Below are 21,740 nucleotides of genomic sequence, written 5' to 3' on the forward strand. Positions count from 1 at the left end.
TAGCCTTTTGGCAGAAGTGATGGATCATTGCCATCTAGCATCAGTGGTTGTGTCACACGCTACAGGAGAAGCCCCCCGTCACGTGATCTGAGTCTGGCCACCTGATCCTGCGGGCTGGTAGACGCTTGCAAACAGAAGACGCTCGAAAGTTACGTTTCAGCTGAAATCGTAGAGTTACGGCAAACTTTTAGTTTTGCAAAATGTCTTTTTGCTCTTTCCTAGAAGACGAGATTTATAAAGATCACTTCAAGCCGGGTAAGCGGGTGCATTTTTAAGTATTTTTATCGATAACAGCCTAATGTGATATAACTAGTGCCCAGTACATTTTCGTAACAGTGTCAGTGGGTTTAACAGACGAAGTAGCAACAAGAAGACAAAATCAAACTTATTTTAAGCCACATCTATCATTATAGTTATTAATAATAGGCTGCAGATAAAGTAACTGAATATAAACCGTATTAGACCGTCGGTCGGTATACAGGTGAAGCGAATATTTGCAAGACAGATCTCTCTTGCTGTTTTCGAAATTTGTCGTATTTTAATTTTTGGGGGACATTTTAAGAACAGTGCAAACAAGGTAGCCCGAAAAAAGATGTACACGATTTTTTCCACCGATCGTTGTTTCCAAAACTTGTAAAAAAATATTTGTTTATATTAATAAGTTCAAGGGACGATACGCTCAGCTAGTTAAGGGGACGGACCGCCGTGTTTCTCAAAGTGCGGTTCAAAGACAACCCCGCAGCATACAAAACCGCCTGTGCTGTCTAGCGTCTTAATGCCTGCTCCGCGTTTCGTGCTTTTAATCAGCTGTAATGATTGCTCCTTTCTCAAGGTATCTACCTGTGTGCGAAATGTGGCCACAAGCTGTTTTCTAGCAGGTCCAAGTACGAGACCTCATCCCCCTGGCCCGCCTTCACCGAGACCTCATCCCACCTGCGAGTCATTCAGGCGAAACGCTCAGCTTGTTCGCTTTAGTCCACACGAAAGAGGTTTTTTTCTGGAAATAAATAAATAAAATTCAGATAATAACCCTATCGTTTAATAAAGAGTACGTGGAATACATGCAGTAATTGTTACATACGGTGCTTTATCGCCTGGCAAGTTTTGCATTATTTCAACAATGTAAAAGGATAACGTAGGAACCCTATTTTATGCTGCAGCAATATTGTTGCGTTTCCCCAGAACAGATTTGCTCTCTGGCAGTGGAGTGGGTGGGACTGCTGGGGCTGTCCCCCCGCTGACCGCAGTGGCTCTGTGTTCTAGGTGTCCTGTGGGAAGTGCGGTCAGCTCGGTCATGATGGTAGTCGTGCAGAGCGCGTTAGCCGCGCCTTCATCCCCACCCACTCGCTTCCAAGTTACACAGTGCTGGGAAACCTTAACATGCGCACAGAAGAACCGTCTTCCTGTTTAAACTCTGGGAGGGTTTTATGTACGACAGGCTTTTGCTGAATATCTTTATCAGTGTCAAAAGTAACTATTGACAAGATCAACATGGCAGCCTGCTTTGGAATGAGAAGTGAATCGTGATCCAGAAAGCACGAGGGGAAACTACAGATGCAGCTATTCAAAGTGCGCGGCACAGACACGCGCTGGAGGTAATTGGCTACGGCCTCGTGCGTCACGATGCAAAATACCGCGGTACGTGATTGGATGACCGACAGGGGCACTCGTGGTGCGTTGGTCGGTCATAGAAAGATTTAAATGTCTTTACTGTGCCCGTTTTAGTATTGAATATTTATATGGAATTTTACCACTGAAGGGAAATCTTAGTAGCTGAGCATAAAAAGAATAGGAGCATACTGTAACGCGTGTGAAGGCCATAAACAATATTAATTTTGGAACTTAAACATACAGTATATGGCTGGTCTCGGTACTTTAAAGAAAAAATACACACCAGTATTCCATTTCTCCATAAACATTTTAAGCATCGAAGTCTTTAACTAACGTGATACCGGAGTCAACAAGCATACTTTTAGAATTTGATTAAAAGGGAATATGGAATATGTAATCGCGGTTCTTAAGAAATTAATAACGATATCATTATATTCATGTACCGCAACACAAGCCAGAATCCAGCGGGAGCCATGACTTTTTTTTTAACAAACATTTCTTTGAAAAAATAAAACGTTTCCCTGGGTCAGAGATTAAATAAAACTTCACTCGCACAAAACAAATTTATATTTCTAAATATCACAACATGATCGAATTTAAGTCATTTTAATAACAATGAATAGTCACCTATGCGTTACAATATAAACATTTATACTGATTTAAATCGCGTTTAAATCGCCTTTATTTAAAACCCATAAATAAAGCTGATACTGTTTAGACTTTTAATTATTTAAAACTGTATTACAGCAGCACAATGCAACGTAAATAGCTATCTTTGTCTTCTGCGTAATAATGTTCACCTCTCTGTCCAGCAAATTTACAATAGTAATAATAATGAACTTTATTGTATATGGCGCCTTTAAAGGTGGCTCCTCAAAGCGCTTTACAGGATAAAAACAATAACAACAATACTGTAAGGCTGGGCAAATGACTTTTTTTTTAAGAAATACAAAATGAGATATAATGATGTGTTCCGGCTTAGACATTAACGAAGAGCATAACACGTGGGCGGCGTAGCGGTCGGCTCTGGCTTTCCCATCTACTGTACACACTGCAAGTACAACCCCCCTCTCTGCGGGAGTGCTGGCTGTGAGGAATTAAACCGGTTTCACAGGTATTTTCAAAGTAGAAGGGGGCGAGATTTCCAGCGAAAGACACCTCCCCCCCTCAAAAACCCAGGAAGTACAGTACTTACTAGTTAAGAAAGCTAGGCTTAATTGACTAGAACCGGGGAGGGGTGTTGGTTTTGCATAAGGGGCGGCTTACTCAACAAGAGTTGGCTTATTCCTTCCCTGGCTCACAGAGGGCAGACCCTGCAGGCCCTCGTCGACACCGGTTCGACCATCACCCTGCTGCGGCCTGGTGTCCTGCCGGGCACCAAGGCAGCCGGACCCCCAGGGCGCTCACCGTACACTTTGGGGCTGCGAGGGTGAAACACCCCTTCTACCTTGCCCCAGTCCGTGAGGACTGTATCCTGGGATTGGACTGGTTGCAGCAGGTGGGTGGTTTCCAAAACCACGCTTTCTGGCAAGAGGAGACCCCCAAATTAATAATGTAACATGCTACTGTTTGTGCATGAACATAGTTACTGTATACTGTTATTTCTTTAGATACGCGATTCCATGTTTTTCTTTAATCCCTGGCGGGACTGGGCGTCCATAAGAATCAAGTTATACTGTAGGTTTCATTGCGCTTTGACATAAACCAAATTATATTGTTATTAATTTCTTTAGATACACGATTCCACATTATATTTCCTATTAATCAAATTCTAAAAGTATGTTTGTTGACTCTGGTATCGAGCGTATTTGCAGAAAAGCTTAAAACTACCACTTTTTATACACATGTTATTTCAGGTTAGTTAAAGACTGCGATGCTTAAAATGTTTAGGGAGAAATGGAATACTGGTGTGTATTTTTTCTTTAAAGTACCGAGACCAGCCATATACAGTTTACATACTGTATGTTTATGTTCCAAAACGAATATCGTTTATGGATTTCACACACGTTATGGTAAAATTCCATATAAATATTCAATACTTAAACGGGCACAGTAAAGACATTAAATATACATATACATACTGTATACAGTACAGTATACATGTTCCTAAATCAATCTTCTATGAGCATGTGAAAGGCATGGTGAATGTGGACCAGGGCAATACTTTACAGCTTGTCCAAGGTCATTCATTATTAATACTATTAGTAATATCTTCGGTAAAGACTTTGATGGCGACAGCTCAAACATGAGAGGTTGAGCTTTATTAGCTCCACCTTGCGGAAATTCAGGCTACTATTATTTTACTTGTGGTATCATGCGGCGCTATGCGAGAATATACGGTATTAATACCGTAACTTGCAGTATACTGCGTCAAGCGCGCCAGAAAATAATGCGGTATCGCCCGCTTGTTTTGAATGGCTGCATCTGTATGTGGAATGGCATTTCACAAAGGGTTGTGGGAGTATGGAACAAGTTACCCCAGCCTTGTTTTTACCCTTCAGGAAACAGCTGGAAGACTTCAGCAGGTCAGTTAGCTACTATCTCCTGAACAGGCTGCATGGGCTGAATGGCCTCTTTCCTATAACGAAAGGTACAGAAGGTGGCCCCTACTCCTGCAGTGACTTGTGCTCTTTTGTTTTCCAGACAAGATGGAGCAGTGAAGGGGCAGTCAGAGTGGACAAGCAGGGGTCTTCAGGAGAGGGCTGAGAGGCCCCTGTGCTTCGCTAGGGTCTGAGCAGATCATGAAGTGCACCGATGGGTAAATGACCATGCAAGACAGCAAGAACTGGGCTTCTGCTTTATTTTTCCACAAGGACACACACACATTTGCTTTTAATTTGTTTTCTTGAGTCCCACTCTCTTTCTGCAACCACCTCTGCCTAAAGGAAAGCTCATCATGGGGTGAAAGAAGACTCAGAACATAAATCTCCTGAGCTTGACATCTTAAAGAAGGTGCTGTTTGGTTTCATAGACATGATCAGGGTTTTTCTGATCAAGGACAATGCTGTAGCTGACAGAAATACCGCCCTCAACTTGAGTGACACGTTTCTGGACCAATCACGATGGACTTCCATGTTCTTCCACGGAAATACCGCCATCAACTTGAGTAAGTCGGCTCTCGATCAATCACCGTGGATTTCCGTGTACTACAGCGAAGGTACCGCCCTCATCATGAGTGAAGCGGCACTAGGCCAATCACCATGGATTTACCTGTCTCAATCCGAGCGACGAAGCCTTTGTCCAATCAGCGCCGAGATTTCAGCAGGAGGCGGGAGGGATACGGCTCTCGTCCAATCACACAGTTTACATTCCGGGACTTTACTGAATTCCGGCGGGAGGTGACAGAAAAAACGAGTCTATGGAGGTGAGTCTTAAAGCGCCTCCGTAAAGACTCTTCGTTACGCAGTAATTGAAAATCAATATAGATGATAACTGTGACTTTTCTGAAACCAGCCCTGAAATGTAACAGGTATTTTGGTTATGTTGTGTTGTAAAAACATTCTGGACTGATTTGCGAATTTATATAAAGAGGCTAAAATTAACCTTACTTTAATTACACAGATGGTATGTTAATTTTTAATCTCATTGAAAAGAGCATGAAAATATATTTTTAATTGACTTAATTATTATACATGCACGCTATTATAGATATATGAAGTGAAATGAAATAGATGTAAAAGTGTATTTTCAGACTATATCAGCCCTTATCTTTATTAACCTGGTTCAATCTTTTTTTCAGAAGTGTAACTATATTATACTATGTACCCCTGATGACATTATTGATATGCTGTATATACTCGTGTTTGTATTGTATCTATTTTTATTGCTACAATAAAAAAAAGTTTTAAAAGAATTGCGCTTTTGAGAAATTATAGAGAAAAGTTAGTGACCTTAAAAATACGAATCGTATTACATAATATATCTGTAAAGCAACCGGAAGGCACTGATTTCACAGGTGTCTCCCTGATGTGCTGTAGAGTGGGACTGCTTGACGATGGATGGATGAGCACCCCTTCCTGCAGATGCAGTACTTTGACACCAGAGGGTGAAAACATTTGTAGAAAAGTCATTTTCAGATGCGTTGTTTTCTTGAGAAAGGGAGTCTTCATTATCCCCAAGGTGGACATGTGTTTCATGGCAGCAGGCAATATATAGAAAAGCACACAAGCTGACAATGCACAGGCACATGCCCAAGAGAGTCATCTGTTGAGCAGGGTTGTGGCCGCAGGTCTACATGAGAACTTGACCCTGTTTGTTTTCAGAGGGGGAAAGCTGTATCTGTTTTCAGAGGGCAGGGATTAGAAATCGTTAAAAAAAGGGTGTGGAGGGTCCTCTAGGATGGAACAGGCTTTGCGCAAATGTGTGACGGAGAAGATGTGGGGAAGGGCTGGAAGATCAACAGCAGTGACATTCTGACAGCACTCCTTCCCTCCTCCAATTCAGATTCACACACCAGCAGAGCTGTGCACAAGTTACAGCAGTTTCAATAAGACTGATCAAACAGGATTTACACAGGACATTTACACCTAACATCCAACACAGAACATTACATTATAGAACAGGCTCACTGTACCTCAGGCTGGGACAGGAGATCACACACTGTATTATTATTATTGAGAGACAGGCTCACTGTCTGTTCCTCAGGCTGGGACAGGAGATCACACACTGTATTATTATTATTGAGAAACAGGCTGACTGTTCCTCAGGATGGGACAGGAGATCACAGACTGTATTATTTCTCTCCCTGTAGGACTCGACATTGTTCTGATTCTAACAGGATTGGGATACGATCTGTTTTATTGGTGAAGAATGTTTGTCTTGTCCAAGAATATTTCTCACCGTGTGGCAGAAAGTGTATTTTTCTTTGCTTTTGTCTTCAGGCAATGGGAGCACAGCTTGTCCTCTCTGGACATTCGGGTCTTTGTCAGCCCATTGCTATGGCTTGATTGTGGTCTCTGAACCTGTACTTTGTCAGAGTCTGTATCTCTTTGCTGTTTTTTAGCCTGGTCAAATATCCAGCTAGTGTGTATTGTCTGTTTAGGATTCTGTAGCATTACAGTTTGGAGGATGTTTTTAAAAATGTTTTTACTCTTTTTCATAGAGTATCGACGGGGTGTTTGTCCCATTTGGTGTAATCCTGCTCTGTGAGGGGATCCCACATTTACCTGCTTTATAGGGCAGTGGGTCTGATGTCTGATTGCACTACTTTTGAATATTCACAGCCAAATTTTGTATGGGGGATTGATGTTGTAGAGCCCCCTTTTACTGGCATAGAATGCCCTGTGTGCCGGCTCCTTCAGTGACTTCACTGCCAGGAAAACTCCCAGATGAACTGATTGTCAGTCAGAGGTATGTGTAGTTGGTTGTGTTCCAAAGTGTTGTTCTTCAGTGTGTTGTTCTGTTTTCCTGAGATCTGGATCTCTTCTGGAAAACCAAGACTCTGGTCTCACGCAGAAGGGCTGTCAGTGTCCAGGTCTGACAGTCCTGCTCCAGCAGTGCCAGGCTCTGCTGTTCTGGGTCCAGATGGGCTGGCAGTGCCAGGCTCTGCTGTTCTGGGTCCAGATGGGCTGGCAGTGCCCAGGTGTGACAGTCCTGCTCCAGCAGTGCCAGGCTCTGCTGTTCTGGGTCCAAATGGGCTGGCAGTGCCCAGGTGTAAATGTGATGGGATGTGTGGCGATGTGGTAGGAAACCAGTCTGACTCTTACATTGTGCTCAGTAAGGAGGGCCGGTTATCAGATATTCAAGATACGACAGAGTTCCTTTCCCAGGTTGCTGTTCACACTGAAGCCCTGGTAGCTGTTGGGGTCGAATCTGTCTCCATTCTTACAGACGGGCGTGATCAGTCTTTGATTCCAGGCCTCAGGGAAACAGCCGGCCGTCAGGATGAGGTTGAGCAGGCTTTACTTCAGGTCTGAGCTGCAGTTCGAGTCAAACATTGTTGACTGTCTTGGTCTGAGGGCCTGGAGTTTGTGTTCTGGTCTAATGCTTCTGTGTCTGGGATCTGTTGGTAGAGATTTTCACAGTATATTTTTCAGACTTATCCATGTTGGAGGCTAATTCTGCTGGTTTTCATTTATGTCAATGGTTCCATTGTTCCTAGACATACTTTTGATTTATAGACTCCTATAGTGTACGTGCTGTAGGATATATAAAATTTACACAAATTATTCTCTAGTTGAGAGTTGTCTGTGCTTGTGCTTTTCTTCTTTAGGGTGTGCTTGTGGTGTCTAACCATCTCACAGTATCTGTGGTGCAGATCAGAGTGGTGTGGTTGTGTTTTTGTTTTAGTTCTGGTAGTTTGCTTCAGGTGTTTCTGCACTCTATCTCAAATTGTTTGATTTTGTTTTTGATGGGGTTTCATTTTAAAGTTTGTCATTTTGATTTTAAGGCTAGTTTCTCAAAAACATTAATTATTTAAATTTATGTCCAATTTGTTGGTTTGATACAGAATGTTGTGAAATGTAAAGGAACAAGTACTGGGTTTATTCCCTGCTGAAAAGAGAAGAAAATAATGTTTTAGCTGTAGAGCCTTCTTTGAGTTTTGAAATGCAGTTTATTTTTGTTTGAAGTTTGTCTTTAGGGCTCTTTAGCATTCATGGCTGTTTGGAGTCCATCTGTGTGCCTGGTGCAGGTCATGCAGCTGGCTGGGCTGTGTCAGTGTGTCCCTGTGCTGCTGTGCTCTCTTGATCTGAGTGGGGCCTGACAGTGAAGGCACTCTTACAGCACAGTCCACCACACTGATGCCCAGAGCTGAGCTGAGCTGACAGTGAACTTACTTGGAGTAGTTTTGTTTGCACCAGGTGGCAAAATCTTCTCTAGTTGGCCCATGACCCCACACATCTGCCTGCAAGAAACTAATAACAGTTGTCTGCAAATGTGTCTTACTTGACTGGTAATGTACAAATTGTACACTGAACAAAGAGAAAGGAGGACCATACAGATCCTCGGGAAGCACTTGTGCAAGAATGCAGCTTGAGACGAAGTATGGTTGACGCTTAGGCCCTGAGTTCTGTCTGTAAGGAAATCAGCAACCCAACTGACAAGATTAAGAGCAGCACCAAAATTAGACAATAGTGTGGTTGCCAGTAAATATGGTTGCAATACTATGATTTATTTATCTACTTTATAATTTAATTCATCTTTAGTGTCCTGAAGCTAATTTGTTGTTTTCATCAAAACCTTAAACATAAAACATACATGACAATAATAAAATACAACAACGTACATTACCATAATGCATATCATAAGATTAAAATTAAATCAGACAGCTTGTAAAAAGTTCATAACAGTAATTGGATTCCTGCAAGCAATATTTTAATTGTTCAACATCTGAAAGCTTTTAGGTATAAAAGAAGGATCTTCTAATATTTGTTGTGTGAGATTATTAAGATGTCGCTCTGTTGTTTATTTTGAGAATATTGCAAATACCACCAGACATGTATCATTTTATCATAATTCATCCTTCATGAAACTTAAAATAGTTTTCAAATCCACAGTGCACAGGCTTCATTTTCCATAATTCATCACATCTTCCCGTCAAGAAAAGCGCGATATAAGTGAAAGGAATTATGATGAATTCAATAGAAGCAGTAGGAGAAGTGCCCCCTCTGTTGGCCGATCCGTGGAATTAAACTGAAAAAATACATTTTGATTCTTACAGAAATGGTGCAATGGCGCCACCTTGTGGCCATTAAGCAAAATTTCACCTTCAAAACTTTTTAAATTGAAAATACCGTTAACAGAATGAAAGTTTAATAGTTTTTAGTTCTTAAATTTTATTTATTAATAGTTAATTTTAAAAAATGTAAGCATTATCGAACACAATACAAACAAAAGTACAGATAACATTTCAAGACAAAAGCATCACAGGGGTACATATTACAAAATAAATACAAATTATAAAAAGGTTAAACAAATTGAAGTCTGCACCGCTTTCATATTTTTACAATTTGAAACAGTCTGCAGATTCTCCTTTACATCCATATTAAAATGCTCAAACATCGGATTTTTCCCAGACCATTTCATTTTGTGTACATGATAATGTGCCATTCTAATAAAGTTACAAATGATATTTTTGAATCGTTTTCGATGGGGCTGAGATTGAACATGCCATATATTTCTTCAAAGCAAATATAAATATTGGTCTATTTTTTAATATAATTTGCAACTTAGTCTAGAAAGGTTTTACCATGGGACATAACCAAAATAAATATTGAAAAGTTACTGTCACAATAAAACACATTTATCACTTATCTCAATTTTAAATCGCTGGACAACAAGGGTCTCAACTGGGTAAGTATGATTAATTATTTTTTATGAAACCTCCTTAACCTTATTAGTTATACAATATTTATTCGGCAGCATCCACATTTGCTTTTCCAATCAACCCATTTTATAAATGAGGAATTCCAATATACTGTAACAGTGAGGATATTGTCATCTTGCAACAGAGATCTTAATTTATTACATCCACAAATATTCATATAATTGTTTAGTCTCCAAGTAACGCTCCTAGATTTTTTTCAAGACTAACTATGAGCTGGACTTTAGTTTGTAAAAATACTCTTCACCTAATTGTTAGAATTGAGGAGAAGCTTACGGGGATCTTTAAAACTTAAACATGTAGCCCGTTAACTATGTTGAATTACAAAGTGTCTATTTCTGCTCATCATAAGCGTCTGCAATTTAATTTTCAGCAGAGTGTATTTGATGAAAAATGTAATCAAACAAAAATGGATTTGCAGCTCGCAGTGCAGCTCTTAAAACACTCTTCACACTTTAAAAGCGTCAGAATCGAGGAGAAGCTCACAGGTCTATTTAAAACTTATACACATGTAGCCTGTCAACTATATTGAATTAACAGGATCTCTGGAGTATCAGCATGTCATGCGATTGAGTTTATCTGGGAGAAGGATCTGGCTGAACAGCGGAATAGGGTCTGGAAAGATGTACTGTACACAGTGTCTATTTCTGTACATCATCAACTTAAGCAATTTAATTTTCTGCACAGAGTGCATTTAATGTGCGGGAAACAGTCTAATGCAGCCATCTGTAACAGACTTGTGCTTGTGTTGGAAAGAGGGGAGCTGTCTGTTTTTCATGTAGGATTTGGAAATGCTCCCGGTTAGTGCAATATCGGTTTATGGTATTAAAAACTTTCAAGTTTAAATGCAGTGGTCACCTCTTAGGATCCCAAGAGCTTTTGATCTCTTTAACTAGTTTCCAGGAAATTCAAGAAAAGATAATTACCTGAATTTGTGCAAAAAGTGGAAAAATATAAGGAAGAAGGAATATGGGATAAATTAAACTTTAACATCCACTTAGTGATTCATTGTTTCGTGTGGCTGGTATAAGAGACGTACTGAAATTGATTGCAAAAAGGATTTGTAAGTTGGTGATGAAACAGTACAATTATTTTTCAAGTACATACATTTCTGAATTATTATGTGTAGTAAGATGCTACATATGTTCTATCAGTCGGTGGTAGCGAGTGCCATTTTCTACGCAGTGGTGTGCTGGGGCTCTGGGATTAGAGCAGTGGATTCTAAAAGGCTGAACAAGCTCATCAGGAGAGCAAGCTCTGTCATTGGGTCTGACCTGGACCCCTTGGAGGTAGTGGCTGAGAGGAGAACGATGTCCAAAATAGAGGCCATCATGGACAACTTCTCCCATCCCCTCTATGACAGGCTTGCAGAAATGAAGAGCACGTTCAGCAATAGACTGATTCATCCACGGTGCAACAGGGAGCGCTACAGGAGGTCGTTCTTGCCTTCTGCCATAGGACTGTACAACACATCCACCTTGCGTCTGGGCAGAGGCAACATTGACAGCGATCTGTTCTCTTTCTTTTTCCCTGTTTACAACCGTTTTTTGTGCAATATATGCCAGGGACCTGTGCAATACATTTATATCTATATTTACATCTATATGTGTGATACGATTTTTCTGTGTACTGTTCTGTTCTAGTTTGTTCTTTCTGTGTCCGGACTGTGAGTAACTCTTGTATTGTATGTATTGTACTATTATTATGTAATTCGTTACACTGTGGCTGTGTTGTCTGTGTTAAGCTGCTGTTGCACTGCAATTTCCCTCACGGGATCAATAGAGTATCTATCTATCTAAAGCCATCTGAGGTTCTCCTGAGGAACACGATTGTGCTGTTCCATTACTGTCCTCAGTGTCATATTTATTTTTTTATTGTTCTTCTACACACTTCAGGACTAATTCTGGTTGTACATAGTGCATGATTTAAAGTCCAGAACTTTGTTCATTGGTTGTGCTCTTTTGCATGTGAAACCTGCCTACTTGTGTCCATCTCTAATGAAACAATGATGCACCTTTCAAGAAGGCACAGCCAGGTCTTGACTGAGTTTTTATTGTGCTGATTTGTAGCCTCAGTCCTGCAGAACTAAGTAGAACAGTACAGGGGGAGAGCTGCTTCTTTCGGAATAACCTTCCCAGGATTTTACAGTGGCACAAGTAGGCAAACTTGTTTGAACAGGAAAAATTGTCTTTTTGGGTGGTGCAGGCAGGCCATGATGGTGATTATCCAAGTTACTCTTGGAAATACTATGATGCCTTTTTTCAGACCCTTTGAATGCCTGTTTGTGCCAAAATGCTTTCCCACTGGTGTGTAGTCCTGATGGTCCCAGGAGGTCAGTGAGCATGATACCTTCAAGTTTAAAGACAAAACTGCAGTTAAAACTCTTATCTAACTTTCACACTCTTGATAATTCAATTGGACTTGTAAACATATTGTTCTTGTAACCTTGTATAACACACCTTAAGACTGAGTACCACCTACAGTGGTAGCATGTTTATTGGTTTTAAACATGTCTAGGGGATCAAGGCTGAGGAGAAGGAAGAGTTGAGGGGTGGATAAACACCAGATAAACTGGGAGTGTTTGTTACAGATTTCACAGGAATTTTACTGCATTACCTCCAAACAACAAGGCAAAAATGTCCTACAATATTCTGTCATCTTACTAGTTATAGATCCTTCAGCATGAGCTAATGCCTTCTGGTTTTACCATGGTATAGCAGGATGTGTGAATGAAGCATCCAGCTGTATTTTCATGGCTTTGCTCTAAAACCACAGCTACTGCCCAGGGTTCTCAGTAAAGTCTCACCCCAGTCACTTTGAGCAGAAGTGAAGCCTCTGGAACCTCAAATTTTGGACAATCACTTCAATTTTTTTAAATCAGTTTCTGCATAGTCCAAGTCTAGCAATTATAATTTGGACCTTATTAACAACAGTAATTTCTTTAGCCAGTCCTAGTGCTCATTAAGAGATTTGTCTTATGGTTGAGTAGGCAGTGAAGATCATGATAGCTCACTCAATACTCTTCTTCCACTGTTCATTCTGGTTTACTTGTGAGTCTGTTGGTTGAGACCTGCTAATTTTATTGGATGGTTTACATTGACGTAAGAATGAAATGTGCCTGCACTAGAGGAGCCCTGGGGTCCTAGAGGATGAAGGCTGCCTCCCAACGTAGATTGGAAACTCAGGCAAGAGAACCAGCAGAAAATAGGCCAGAGCTCCAGGGCAAAGGCCAGGAACCACAGTGCAGACTGGAGTGCAGGTTTGGAACTGGGAGCTGTAGTGCAGAGTGAAGGCCTGGAGAAAGAGCAAACTGGAACAGGAGATGCAGTGTAGAGTGATATTGCCAAGTTAAAATTGAACCCAGGCTTGAATACGTGAGGAACTCTGTTGTACCTTAATTTTTACAGTCATCCACTTTTGTATATTTTGTTTGCTTTTTACATAAGCTATCGCACATAATATTTTTAATTAAGCTTTAATGCAAACACTCTTTAATTGTATGTTTAAAAATTCACAATATGTATAAATACATTACTTTTCTCTGAAAAAAGGTAACCTACTTACATCTAGCATTTTCAAATTTCATGGTGCAAAACCTACCGCTATCAGAAAACAACTTAAACTTGATAGGTTAGTCTAGTCATGAACATTCTGAGCAAAACCATTTCTCCTGTATTTTAAGGAAGGTTGTGTGGGACTGGGCAAAAGAGAACAGTGGAAGAAGGTACATTTTAATATGTAAATGGAGTTGAGTATTTTTTCCCCAACTGCTTTCTCATACTTTTTTGTACTCTGAAGACAAACATTTGAGGTAAAGCAGTTGCCACATTGTCAACGATTGGTTGAGCTCTGTGGGCTTTGCCCTAGCTTTTGAAATCACTTCCACAAAAAAAATAACTTTTCTTCCGCCCAATAGGTACAAGAGATCTAAATTAAACTGCAGTAGTTAAACTGGGTCTCAATTCCTCCTTACTGATGTCAGCCTTCATTGAGGTGCACATGTGAAGCTGCTACAGATCCAGAAGACAATATTGATCTTGTGGGTAGCTGCGTCAGCATGCGTAGGCTGCAAAGGAACAAGTAATAGGTTTATTCCATGCTGAAAAAAAGAAGAAAGAGAACACAACGTTTCGGCCGTGGAGCCTTCTTCAGGTGTGACCAATATTGATCTTGGCCACCTTGTGGATTTTGTAAAGAGTAGTGAGATTCTGCTAAGGTCAGACTGGAAAGGCAATGGAAAAGCTTCATTTCTAAAACAGTCAGTTAACTATATAAATAAAAAACATTTAACCAATGATAGTTACCATTTTAAAGGACTGATGGCTTGTTTCAGCATAGGCAGACAGTTAAACTCCAGATTATATCCTGGAAAGACATGGGTGTGAACTTCTACTTGTGACACTTAATCTCATCTGGCACTGCCACCACATGCTGGTTGTAGTTGCAGGTAGTAGGTATGTATTACTAGTACCACAGAAGCTAAAAAATCATGTTTTAAACTAGTAAGTGCTTGAGGAGGAAGCTGTCCACATTTTTTGGTTGTAAAGGAACAAGAAAGAGTTAATTGCAAAGTGAACAATAGATTGGTTTCCACTGCTGAGCCTTAAAACCGGAAGATAATTTTAATATTGCCTATAGAGCACTATTCCAGTAGGAATGTGTCCAGCATTCACCTCCACTTCCCCCCCAGTTTAATTGCAGTACTGAGCCCTTGGATTAACACTTGCAGTGTTACATGTTGCACTCAAGTAAGATGGTAAGATTTATAACTTTTATAAACCTAGAATAGTACACTTGCCTATGGGAAAAAAAGACAATAGTAACAGATTAAAAAACTACACCATTGATGAATCAATCACTTAAAATGCCATTATAGTTCAAAACTTGGCATAAACTAGTGTTGTAAACAGTATTACACAGTTATAACCTGTGCAGTTGAATCTGTGATTCAGGGAAACTAGTACATTTACTCACCTTTTCCATGCTCTACACGAGATGCAAGTGTTACTAAAGAACAGTGTGCACCAGGAAGAAAGCTCTGCATCACGTTTTGCAAAAATGACAGAAGCACTGAAGATGAACCACCTCCCAGGGTTTGATGCTGTACATGAGGTAAGGAAAAGGGATACTATTGATAGGCCATTTGAAGTTTAGTAGTCAAAGCCATAGTCTATCCTTCTCAAGGGTAGAGGTACACAGCTTTTATGTAATCACATAAGCATATTACCCAGCCCTTTATTGAAAGAACCCAAGGCGTCTGCCTCCGTGATGTGGCTAAGCACTGTTTGGGACTCCCACAATGGCAGGAGTACAGCACCTCCTGTTCTCAGGATCACACTTCACAGGGGTCCACGGGTCCTCCTTCCCAAACCCTGGTTCATTCTAGCTGGGAAATGAAGGACAAGGACAGCAGCTCTGGTTAACACTGCTCATTAGGTGCCAATTCTTAAAAAAAACATGGAAAACCTGAAGAGTAAGTTTGTCGGGCCAAGACGGGGTATCTATGCTCTATAGCAGTAGTTCCAAGTCTTGGTGACCTGCACACCTTTGGGACTTTATTTAACTTACAATATATTACTTTAAATCTCCAACATGAGTAAGAGCAGGGAACAAACCAAAGTCAATGAAGGATTTGATTGTGTAACTAAGGGCTGAGCTGAAACAAGGTCAACAGGAACAGGATTGGGAACCACTTCTCTAGAGTTAAGAGCCACTGGAATTGTTTCCCAAGATTCAGGAAAAGTTATTTTCAATAAACTGGGAAACCCTCACTTTGGTGGGCAGGTGGAAAGTGTCATAGCTTAACAGAAGGATTCCACATGAAGGAAAATGGACACTGCTACAGTGTACCTACCCAGCTCACAGTATCCTGACCTTTCCATCAGGAACAGGCACTCCAGTCAGTTTACTAGAACCAGCCAAGTGAACGAATCTAAGAGCCCCCACTCATTAAAAAAGTCAACTAGAGAAAAACAGCACTTGACAAAGAGGCTTGTCCCAAAAACAGCCAGATGTCACCACTTTATAAATGCTGAATGAACACAGGAGCAGTGACTTTTTACACCTTAAGCTGGGCTGGCACCTCCACAAGAAACCTGAGTAAAACCAGTTTTCCAAGCAAAAAAAAAAGCCAAAATCAATTGGAAACAAAAAGAAGGCTTCACAGTTGAAATGTGTTTTCTTTCTTCTCTTTTCAGCATGGAATACGCATATTACTTGTTCCTTTGCAGACTGCGCATGCTGATGCAGGTACCCACCTACAGTATCAATAGTCCACCAGAAATGGCTTCATGCAGCTCAGCTGCTTTCTACCAGGTAATCAAGAAAAGTATACTAGTTATATTTTACCTATGAAATATAATGATTATACTATTATAGGAATGCAAACTAAATGGTCATAATCAAGTGTTTGATTAAACAACCTTGTAAAAAGTCATTTAAATCAGTATTTAGCAACAATACAAACACTTGCTGCTCCAGTCCAGGAGTGGTAGTCCCCTTTAACCCGGGAAAGTGAAAAGCCAACTAGTTCAGCCCTGTAAACTTAAAGCAAATCTCAAGAACATATTCTACCCCACAGAGCAGCCTGTACTCACCCCTGTTCTGAACCACTGAATGGAAACAGGAGCAAAGGGAGTAATCTGTTTTATACCCTGAGCAGGGCTGGCACCTCCCCCTTGGAATGTAGCAAAAACAGAGGAGCAAAGCATCCACAGGTGACAGTCGTAGTGGCTGTGAAACAGGTTTAACCCACAGTTAAAAGGGGTGTTCTTTAATGTCTTTTTATAGGACCATACATGTGAATAAGGATTTAATTGTACTTGTGTATATAACAAATAAACTGAACTGAATAAAAAAACAGCCTTGTAAACACACACATATGTAGGAGAGATGAGTTTCTAGTCATCTGCAGATATAAATGTGAAATTTAAGAGCCCAACCATTACTTATTGTACTCCCACCATGTTCATTTGTCAAATAAATTAACTTTTTTAATTAATGTTTTTTTTTCCTCAGGAGTGTAGGAGTGTTATTTTTTCTTGTGTTTTTTTTCTGTGTGATTAGTGATGGTTTTGACCAAATAAAATTTTATGTTAAGTTAATATCAAGGTTGCAGTTATGTTTTGTTACACAACCAAACATGTTGTGTTTATATATGTGATATACAGTGTGGATATATATATACACTTTGAACATTTGAAATTATATTAAGGACATTTTAAGGATCTTGAATAATTTGCAGTTTGGCTTCAAGTCACTTTTCACCATTTATGAGTGAAATTTGAAGGGATAAAAAGGTGGTTTAATCACTAAGAAACTGCAACTAATTGAATAACAGGAGCAGGGTGCTATTTAACAAGTGTTCTTGGTAGTCATTTGGAAATTAATTTGGCTTTGGGATGAGAGATCAATAGGTTAGCTGGCTAATGCTTGTTTGGTCGTTGGAAGCAGGTGTGTGTTGTATTAGGAGCGTTGGGGGTTTGGTAGTGGCCCTTTGAGGAGCCGTTGGGATTGGCCCCTGGTGAATTAGCTACAGCCGTGAGGTCATCATGAGGCTTATAACAAGGCAGCCCAGGAGGGTGTGTGTCTGGCTCTCTTTGTCTCTTACTACAGCAGGTAAAAGAGAGGCTTTATGTTATTAGAGTGGTGGTTGTTAGTTTTTAATGTCATATTATATAAGGTAAATTATTTTGCTATGCTTTTTTTAACCAGGAGTTGAAGAATTGTAAAGCTTTTGCAAAGATGTGTTTTTAAAAACTTTAAGAAGTGTCAATACTTGAGAGTATGGAGTGAAGTTAAGATTAGTGTGAAGTCTCTATTTGCTTTTGGTTTAGACAATTTTTAGTTTTCCCCAACACTTATACATTTTGTTTTAGTGTATGAAACTCTTGTTGGTAAATACTGTGATCTCTTCGTAGAGCTCAAACTGGCAACAGGAAAGGCTTTATATCCTGACTTGACAGTTTCACTGGGACATCAGGGAAGACCCTTCTCTGTCCAACATGCTGATGTTCCAGTCTCTGCTGGACTGTAGAAAACTGGAGATGCAGGTCAGTGTGGGGTGAGCTCTTAAGGCTGGGAGAAGTCTGTATGGCACTTGTTCTGGTCCCCTCTCTGTGGCAGTGGGGTGGCCATCAGTGTTTTGCTGCCCTTGTCTCCTTCAGGTGCTGTTCTGAGAGGCAGATGGTGACAATGAGCACATTCACTTGAGGAGAGGATGCTGGTGGAGTTTCCAGATGAGATTTTGTTGGAACGGTGTGTGGAAACTGCACAGACCAGCTTTTTATAAGGCTGTTCAGCAGTGGTTCTGATTGTCTGTGAGTTAAACTACACTGCAGTACTCAGAGCTTCTCAATGCACAGTATGGAGACACCCCTTGGAGAATTGTTCAGAGGAAGCTCACTGGCTGGCTAAAAGGATACCCACTGTGTGACCTGTTGATGCCCACCTGTGCATATTGAAGTCTTGTGGTTTTAACAGTGGAAGGTGAAGAGGTGCTGCAAGCAATCCTTGAATATTCTGGATGCCCATGGATCTTGAGCAGTTGTAAAGGTAGTGTCTAGGAGGAGGTGAGTTTCACTCTTGTATCCTGTTTTTTTTATTTTTACCCTTAAGAATTGGCTTAGTGTTAGTTTTGGAAGACTTCTGGTGATTTTTCTATCATATTTGAGGTGTAGGTTTTCTTATCTTCTGGGTGCTGTACTATATACTGACATGTATAGTACTAAACTGGTACTGGGAGTAAAAATTCTTACTGTTTCAAAGTGAAGAGGATCAAATCTAAATCTCTACTTCAGGTTCTGCTGTTGGAAGGGTTGACTAGGCCTTTGCTCCTAGAGGGATGACCTTTATTTGCCAGGAATGTGCAGATGTGGTACACTGTAGACAGGATGCTTTCTCTTCAGTGAAGATCTGCTTGAGGAGTTCTTAGTTACTAAACCAAGACAACAGCTGTTAGGGGACCCTGTCAGAGCTGCTCAGTGAGTTCTCTACCACCCAGGAGTAGAGACTGGGGTGACTGTGTGTGGGGCAGCTCTGGGCTTGACATTGCTTGATCCTCCTTCAAAGGTAGGAGTGGCTTTCTGTTCTGACTGCCACTCTGCACACCAGCCTTGGGGTGGCTGTTTCTAGGAGCACCTGAGCCACCTGGCTGGTTGAGCTATAACTGACTGTTCCAGGCAGGAGGGGTCCCTGATTTTACAGCCTTTGTTTAGTTGTAGTTGCTGGGGTTCTTTGTTTTTTAACTTAAATGAAGTGGTAAATTAGGAATGGAAGTCCAATACTGAAAGTGTTGTGCAAGCACAGGGAAAGATCTGGCTAAATTATTTTGCTAAGGGTACCAGTGAAAAATAGATTCACAGTATGTGAGATTTATTTCATGGGTGCACACATGTAAATAAATCTAACATTGACTGAAATTCTGAACTGAATTAAATTAAAAAATGGGGAAACCTATGCTCCAGTCTAGTGTAAGGTGGACTTCCTGATTTAGCCCAGTGAGGCTGTATTTTTCCCCATTATCTGCACTAAAAGCCATGCTGTCAGAGGTTTAGTGCAGAAAGGGGAGGTATGAGTTTCTAGGTGATTGAAGTGGTATGTATTCTCTTGTGAGAAGGGAGAGAGAGCAGTATGGAAACTTACTTGTGCTGGAGGACTTCATTGTTTGTGCTCCTGTTTAAACTGGTTTTATACTGCATATTTTTCCCTGGCTCCTGTGTATTGACCTGTGACCATACAAGATACTATGGTAGTAAACTAATTTCTATTTTTACACCTCTTAGAATACTTGAATGACTTGATTAGGGAATGTTAAGCTTAGTTTTACCAATGGCTTGTTCTGCATATGTACAAGCTGTAATCTCCCTAATGGTATAGAGCATGCTGTAGCTGGAAGGCTGAAATCAACTTTAAGTGTTAAAAATCAAACCGTTCCCCTCTTATGGAACTCCAGTCAAGGCTGCTGCTGTTGGTACTGAAGCTGGTTAATGTTTTTGGTTTTGTACTGCTGTGGAACCTAATTATTTTTTTGGAGGTGGGGGGGGGACTTTCTGCTCTTTTTGTAGTAAATGCAAACTTACTGCACCTCTTTCGTTGTGTGTTGAGGCATTTTCTTAAAGCATTGTCCACCACTATTTGTTTGGGTATACAACTTTGAAATGTCTGTCAATTCTCTGTACTGTAAACTTGTTACCGTTTTTATGTAGAAGTACTGGTAGTTTTATTTAGGTGTGCATTAGATGTACTTGTATGTACCCTATGTCCAGATGGGGAAAAATATCTTCCATTAACTATTTTTCCCCTTTTACTTTAGGAATGTTAGTCTTCTGTAAATTGACCTAAAGATCTGAGTATTTGTGTGGCACGGGGAAGCAAGTTGAAGAATTCTAATCTCTTGCCTCAGAAGTTTGCAAGCTAATGTCAAGGAAGAGAAGCAAGGGCATCTATGTCCTGGGTGAGCAGGACAAGGATTTGTTTTTTTTTCTTTCAGCCAGTAAGGATCCAGCATTGAGGGTTAGGATCCGTGATCCATCAGGATTGGGGTGGAGTTGAGTTGGATGCACTGAATTTGATTCATTGTTGTTGTTTGGTGCTACATGTTTATTCTAGTGAGCTGTTGACAACCGTTAATGAATATTGCAAAAGGATCCAGTTTCCCTGGACGTCTGCCGTGTCAAAGGAAGAATGTTGAGGAAGCAGAAGGCTGTCTATTTCAACTATTGCCTGAATCCCTGACCTTGGCTGCTCTGTGATGGGCAGTTTGCAGAAAACACTGGTCAGTAATCCAGTCAGCCAGAGTCTTTAATGCTGATCCAATTATTGCTCTTAACTCAAGTGCACTCTTGTGGCCAAGGTAAAGGTGAGTTTGAAGGTACGTAGAGGGGAGGTGTAGGTCAAGATCTTTTGGTGTGGATTGTTAATTGATTTTAGTACAATGATCAGTGTTTCCCAATCCCTGGCAAGATTAATCCAGTGTGGAGAAACAAGATTGGTGAATCCTGTTCAGAGGGAGCTCACTGGCTGGCTAAAAGGATACCAGCTTTGTGACCTGTTGTCCATTTGTGAGTATGGAAGTCCTCTGCTTTGAACAGTGGGGAAAGTGAAGAGGTGTAAGCTGTCCTCAAGTTTCCTGGATGCCCATGGATCTTGGAGAAGATGGAAGGGTAGTGTCTAGAAAGACACTGTGCCTGGAGACAAGGTGGGTTTCACTCACCCAACCCCCCCCTCTTGGATATCTTCTGGTGGCAAATGACATGGTTTTTAATGTGTTAAACCTTTTTGGCTTTCTTTCTGGGTTTGTTCCCTGCTTGGTTGAAGCTCTCCTACACTGTCATGCACTGAACTGGCTGCCATTCTGACTCAAAGACTGAATTACTGCATTGTATGGGATTTTATTTCATGGGTGCACACATGTAAGTAAATCACATTGGATACACTGCAGTACAACCGTGACTTGGCACACTGCAGACTCCTTACTGGTTGAGGCTCTGAGGAGATGGCATGTCAGCCAGGTTCTCTTGATGGGTGTCGGCACAGGAACTGCTCTCTTCAAGGGAGAGGAACTGCACTGGATCTTTTCCTTGTGGAAAGAGCCCTGGACTGGGGGGTTTTCTCTGCTCTCTACATTGTTTCCCTGTTAGCTTGTCCTGGGCAGGTGCTATACTGAACATTTTGCAAGTTCAGCGCGATCCTGGATTTGGGGTTGAGCTTCCTTAGTATTTCTGAAAAGTGCTGAGGACTTGGACTAAATCCTTCTCTCCATTTCAGGATCTCTGCTGTCAGAAGGGATGAGCAGGCCTTGGGTCCA

At 40.8% G+C, this 21,740-nt stretch overlaps 2 long non-coding RNA genes across 5 annotated transcripts in view; one reads left to right on the forward strand and one right to left on the reverse strand.

The window, feature by feature from the left end:
- The window catches only part of LOC138224493 (uncharacterized), a 142,102-nt gene that overhangs the window by 114,388 nt on the left and 5,974 nt on the right, over positions 1-21,740 (forward strand). Inside the window, exons 3-7 of one of the 2 annotated variants that reach the window (XR_011182988.1) lie at positions 4,255-4,975; positions 16,132-16,249; positions 17,854-17,985; positions 18,100-18,504; positions 20,247-20,387. This is a non-coding gene — a long non-coding RNA (uncharacterized lncRNA). The remainder of the gene's footprint in view (positions 1-4,254; positions 4,976-16,131; positions 16,250-17,853; positions 17,986-18,099; positions 18,505-20,246; positions 20,388-21,740) is intronic. The other variant, XR_011182987.1, reaches the window with a different exon arrangement.
- LOC138224492 (uncharacterized) lies at positions 11,971-16,620 on the reverse strand. 3 transcript variants are annotated; one of them, XR_011182985.1, is made up of 6 exons: positions 16,531-16,619; positions 15,162-15,316; positions 14,909-15,035; positions 14,239-14,299; positions 13,908-14,000; positions 11,971-12,283 (listed from the first exon to the last, which is right to left on the reverse strand). It is a non-coding gene; the product is annotated as an uncharacterized lncRNA (long non-coding RNA). The 3 variants fall into 3 exon arrangements; XR_011182986.1 differs by lacking the exon at positions 11,971-12,283 and adding an exon at positions 13,013-13,228 and having other exon boundaries at positions 16,531-16,620; XR_011182984.1 differs by lacking the exon at positions 11,971-12,283 and adding an exon at positions 13,013-13,244.

This window comes from Lepisosteus oculatus, chromosome 22, assembly GCF_040954835.1.
Source record: "Lepisosteus oculatus isolate fLepOcu1 chromosome 22, fLepOcu1.hap2, whole genome shotgun sequence".
In the NCBI taxonomy this organism is placed as follows: domain Eukaryota; kingdom Metazoa; phylum Chordata; class Actinopteri; order Semionotiformes; family Lepisosteidae; genus Lepisosteus; species Lepisosteus oculatus.